The sequence below is a fragment of the Salvelinus sp. IW2-2015 genome, linkage group LG23, assembly GCF_002910315.2.
Source record: "Salvelinus sp. IW2-2015 linkage group LG23, ASM291031v2, whole genome shotgun sequence".
NCBI classification, from domain to species: Eukaryota; Metazoa; Chordata; class Actinopteri; order Salmoniformes; family Salmonidae; genus Salvelinus; species Salvelinus sp. IW2-2015.
Genome location: NC_036863.1, coordinates 12,123,527 through 12,129,526, shown reverse-complemented (window position 1 = coordinate 12,129,526; position 6,000 = coordinate 12,123,527). Strand labels below are relative to the sequence as shown.

The following is a 6,000-nucleotide window of genomic DNA, read 5'->3' as shown; positions in this document are numbered from 1 at the left end:
CGTACAATCATTGGATATCAAAATAGACGAGCTACGATCGCAAATATCCTACCAACGGGACATTAAAAACTGTAATAACTTATGTTTCATGAGTCGTGGCTGAACGACGAAATGAATAACATTCAGCTGGCGGGGTCTACGCTGCATCGGCAAGATGCACCTCCAGTAAGACAAGGGGTGGCGGTCTGTGTATATTTATAAACAACAGCTGGTGCACGAAATCTAACATTAAGGAAGTGTTCAGGTTTTGCTCACCCGAGGTAGAGTATCTCATGATAAGCTGTAGACCACACTATTTACCAAGAGAGTTTTCATCCATATTTTCCGTAGCTGTCTATATACTACCACAAACCGATGCTGGCACTAAAACCACACTCAATGAGCTGTATAAAGCCATAAGCAAACAGGAAAACACTCATCCTGAGGCGACGCTCCTAGTGGCCAGGGACTTTAATGCAGGGAAACTTAAATCTGTTTTACCAAATTTCTATCAGCATGTTAAATGTGCAATCAGAGGAGAAAATAAACTCAAGATCACACACAGTGATGCGTACAAAGCTCTCCCTCGCCCTCCATTTGGCAAATCTGACCATAATTCTATCCTCCTGATTCGTGCTTACAAGCTAAAACTAAAGCAGGAAGCACCAGTGACTCGGTCAATAAATAAGTGGTCAGATGACGCAGATGCTAAGCTAAAGGACTGTTTTGCTAGCACAGACTGGAATATGTTCCAGGATTCTTCTGATGGCATTGAGGAGTATACCACATCATTTACTGGCTTCATCAATAAGTGCATCAAGGACGTGGTCCCCACAGTGACTGTACGTACATACCCCAACCAGAATCCACGGATTACAGGTAGGCCGCACTAAGCTAAAGGGTAGAGCTGCAGCTTTCAAGGAGCGGGACGCTTATAAGGAATCCTGCTATGCCCTCCGACGAACCATCAAACAGGCAAAGCGTCAATAGAGGACTAAGATTGAATTATACTACACCGGCTCCGACACTCGTCGGATGTGGCAGGGCTTGCAAACTATTACAGACTACAAAAGGGAAGCACAGCTGCGAGCTTCCCAGTGACACGAGCATACCAGACGAGCTAAATTACTTCTATGCTCGCTCGAGGTAAGCAACACTGAAGCATGCATGAGAGCATCAGCTGTTCCGGACGACTGTGATCACACTCTCTTTAGCCGATGTGAGTAAGACCTTTAAACAGGTCAACATTCACAAGGCCGCAGGGCCAGACGGATTACCAGGACGTGCACTCCGAGCATACGCTGACAAACTGGCAAGTGCCTTCACTGACATTTTCAACCTGTCCCTGACTGAGTCTGTAATACCAACATGTTTCAAGCAGACCACCATAGTCCCTGTGCCCAAGAACACTAAGGTAACCGGCCTAAATGACTACCGACCTATGGCACTCACGTCTGTAGCCATGAAGTGCTTTGAAAGGCTGCTCATGGCTCACATCAACACCATTATCTCAGAAACCCTAGACCCACTCCAATTTGCATACCGCCCCAACAGATCATGCAATCTCTATTGCACTCCACACTGCCCTTTCCCACCTGGACAAAAGGAACACCTACATGAGAATGCTATTCTTTGACTACAGCTCAGCGTTCAACACCATAGTGCCCTCAAAGCTCATCACTAAGCTAAGGAACCTGGGACTAAACACCTCCCTCTGTAACTGGATCCTGGACTTCCTAACGGACCACCCCCTGGTGGTAAGGGTAGGTAACAACACATCCGCCACACTGATCCTCAACACGGGGGCCCCTCAGGGTTGTGTGTTCAGTCCCCTCCTGTACTCCTTGTTCACTCATGACTGCACGGCCAGGCACGACTCCAACACCAATCATTAAGTTTGCAGACGATACAACAGCCTGATCACCGACAAGTATGAGACAGCCTATAGGGAGGAGGTCAGAGACCTGGCTGTGTGGTGCCAGGATAACAACCTCTCAAAGTGACCAAGACAAAGGAGATCATTGTGGACTACAGGAAAAGGAGGAATGAGCACGCACCCAATATTGACGGGGCTGCAGTGGAGCAGGTTGAGAGCTTCAAGTTCCTTGGTGTCCACATCACCAACAAACTATCATAGTTCAAACACACTAAGACAGTCGTGAAGAAGGCACGACAAACCTATTCCCCCTTAGGAGACTGAAAATATTTGGCATGGGTCCTCAGATCCTAAAAAAATTCTACAGCTGGACTATCGAGAGCATCCGGACTGGTTGCATCCCTGCCTGATATGGCAACTGTTCGGCCTCCGACCACAAGGCATTAGAGAGTAATGCGTATGGCCCAGTACATCACTGGGGCCAAGCTTCCTGCTATCCAGGATCTTTATACCAGGCGGTGTCAGAGGAAGGCCCTAAATATTGTCAAAGACTCCAGCCACCCTAGTCATAGACTGTTCTCTCTGCTACCGCACGGCAGGCGGTACAGGAGCGCCAAGTCTAGGTCCAAAAGGTTTCTTAACAGCTTCTACCCCCAAGCCATAAAACTCGTGAACAGCTAATCAAATGGCTACTCAGAAAAAAGTAAATTTTTCTTAAGGATTTGCCCCTTTTTTTCAAGTTTCAGCTTAAATGACATACCCAAATCTAAATGCCTGTAGCTCAGGACCTGAAGCAAGGATATGCATGTTCTTGATATCATTTGAAAGGAAACACTTTGAAGTGTGTGGAAATGTGAAATGAACGTAGGAGAATAACACATTAGATCTGGTAAAAAGATAATACTAATAAAAAAACATATGTTTAATTTAAAAATAAATAATTGTACCTTCATCTTTTAAAGGCAAGAGAAAGGCCATAATGTATTATTCCAGCACAGGCGCAATGTAGACTTTGGCCACTAGATGGCAGCAGTGAATGTGCACAGTTTTAGACTGATCCAATGAACCACTGTATATCTGTTCAAACTGTTGTATCAAGACTGCCCAAATGTGCCTAATTGGTTTATTAATACATTTTCAAGTTCATAATTGTGCACTCTCATCAAACAATAGCATGGTATTATTTCACTTTAATAGCTACTGTAAATTAAACAGCGCAGTTAGACAAACAAGAATTTAAGCTTTCTGCCCATATCAGATACTGTATGTCTATGTCCTGGGATTTTTGGGGGTTTCTTACAACCTCATGCTAATCACATTAGACTACATTAGCTCAACCATCCCGCAGGGGTGACACTGATCCTGTAGAGGTTTTAAGGGCTTGTAATTAAGCATTTCACTGTAAGGTCTACTATACCTGTTGTGTACAGCGCATGTGACAAATAACATTTGATTTGAACAACTTTAGAACAGATTTTGAACTAGATGAAGAAAAAAACCATCTAAATCCCTCCAAACTGGACTAGGTCTATACTGTAATACTCTTCATTTATTTTATTTAACTTAACCTTCACACAGAAACACGTTTCTCAAAGTACCATCTTGTTTTTGCAACGAAAAACCATAGTCCTATCTCCGTTTTGGAAATGTTGGTGATGACAGAGAGAGCTTGGTACTATAAGGTTCTATCTGTATTTTAGTCAAAATGTAGTTATTAGCATAGCCTTGTTCTGTTCAATGTTCTCTACCATAGTAGTCTAAATAACCCAAATCATGTTGTTAAATTAAAGAGAATACAAGATTGAACTTTAAAGCCAATTATCGTAGAATCATCTCTTTGCAGATAGTCCCATATGCTTGATATTTTGAGTTGTAGTCAATATGAATCATTCAGAATGTTGATATTACATACAACTATGAACTGACATGTACAGAACATTTCTATTTTACAATAAACTCCTGATACACAAAATCAGTAATCATGTGAAAATGAAAAACGCACATATATAGTTCCTCGTTGCAAGGGTTAATTTGATAGACTACTAGAACATCAAGACCGAGAAAGACCGAAAAAGACAGACAGAGGGGTGGGACGAGAGAGAGAGCAAGAGAAATGGGAAGGGAGATCCCCCTCTTTCTCTTTGGTGGTGTGGTAATGTACAGAGAGATAGAAATAGGGGAATCTCTCTTTCCATCCCTGACTGTGGTAGCGCAGAGAGAAAGAAATAAAACAACTAAGAGGATATCTGCACTGGTTGGCTGGTGGAGGGGTGCACCACAGACAGGCAGGGCCTTCCCCTTGCCCCTCCCTCTCCATGAATGTGTTATGAGGAGGGCTATCCCAGCCAGCAGCATCATGCAATCCTTTCTTCCTCTCTGCAGTATCCTTTAGCCAGCCACTAGCTGGCCAATCCATGCATCTGACACCAGGGGTTTATTCAGTGATGTTAAATGTTCTGAAGGTTGCAAATAGAAAAAGTATGAATCGAGCAGACATGGTTCCCTATTTCTATCTGAAAGACAATTTCTGCTCTACACAACACATTTCTATCTGAACGTACTGTTTCATCATCCTCAACAGTCTCTCCTAAACCACCAGCCATGGGATTACCTTGTAACTAAGGCATCATAATTGTCTATAACTAAAAGGCTTGCCTATATGATTAATTAGTAAAAGAGTGCATTATTGGAAAGATTGGCTACTTACATGAGAGAGAGCTTTCATCCAGTATATGGTTTCACATAGACCTACATATAAGAATCAGCAAGGGAGTTAGTTGTATGTTATTCAACATCTGTCAGATGACATATGGTTTGACAAATGGCTAGCATATGACAATTTAAGGCAGTCAGGTTTATAGTAGATATTTCGTATTTTTCAAAGGATTGTTGGTGTTCTGCATTAGATCTGGCCATTGATATACATTTGCCAATAACAGTAGGGCATTTACTCAAGTCTGTATGTAACTGTTCAGGTTTGGGATTTTCGGTGTAAAACATAAAAATTATAACAATAAGCTTATAATTTGGGAGCAGCTGCTTCTGGTAGCTAAGGGAGACGATGGGATGCGCGTGGGTGATGGTCTCAAAATCCGACAATTCCCAACTTGGTCATCGCATCTCCGGAGGAGCAAGCTAGCAATGCATTCTTCTGAAATAAATCGATTGTCAAATAAAGCGCGAACCCTGCTGGATGGCATAAATAAGAAAATAGGGTTTTACTAGAAATCACGGTTGCAGTAGGCTACTTCAACTACAGGGATAGGCTATTCTTTTATGGGATAATATGTTGTTATTCTGTCGCCTATTGTGGACAGCGTAAACCCTGGCTGGTAAGCGCATCATGCACAGCTTCCGTCGCGCGCGGTAGCCCACAGCACGCGACCGGTCAAATTGCCCCCTCGAGCGGAACGCTTAGTGAACTGAATGCAGCTCGGCGAGGCGTAAATGGGATCATGTCTCCCGTGCTTTGAGGACAACACACGTCGCGACAGCAGCTCGCATGCCTAACCTACTGTATTTTCTTTCCAACCACAGTCGCAGTCTCCTCATCTCCTCTTCACCACACAGCCATCAACGCGTATTGCGCGGATTACAACAGCAGCACCTGAGGTCCCTAATGCAACTGAGGCGGTGTTGTTTTCCACTATTACCTGAACAGAGCTCCTCTCCCTTGGGCGACGTGTTCTCTCCGTTCCTCCAGGGATCCAGCGGGTCGGGTCTGGCAGTCCCGGCCGGGGCTGTGGTGATTCCTCCTCGGTCCTGCCTGCGCGACGCACCCCCCCCTCTGAACCGCTTGCGGATCTCGGTCTCCTCTCTCCTCACGCGCACGCCAGGGAGGAGCCTACGAGGAGCAGCAGGCTGAGCTGCGGACTGAGTATGTGCGGCGTCGGTGTCTCCCCACACACACACTTAAATACAATACTGTACATTATTTCCCGTGCGATGAGTATGCAATTATGCCGTGGTGGCCAAGGGAAACAAAGCTGAGATCCTTTGAACCCACCATCTAAATGCCAATCTTATTATGCAGGCTTATTCGCCTACGCAGTGTCCTCAGTCTGAACACATTATGCGGGAAATTTATTCAATAAGGTATTGGTCATGTCGGATATATGCAATGGATGAGGATTGCTAAGAAATGT

General features: G+C 44.4%; 1 long non-coding RNA gene across 1 annotated transcript; it reads right to left on the bottom strand.

Moving 5' to 3' along the window:
• Window positions 1-432: 432 nt before the first annotated feature.
• LOC139022880 (uncharacterized) lies at window positions 433-5,951 on the bottom strand. The gene is made up of 3 exons (XR_011473948.1): window positions 5,509-5,951; window positions 4,563-4,603; window positions 433-4,311 (listed from the first exon to the last, which is right to left on the bottom strand). It is a non-coding gene; the product is annotated as an uncharacterized lncRNA (long non-coding RNA).
• Between the last annotated feature and the right edge of the window lie 49 nt (window positions 5,952-6,000).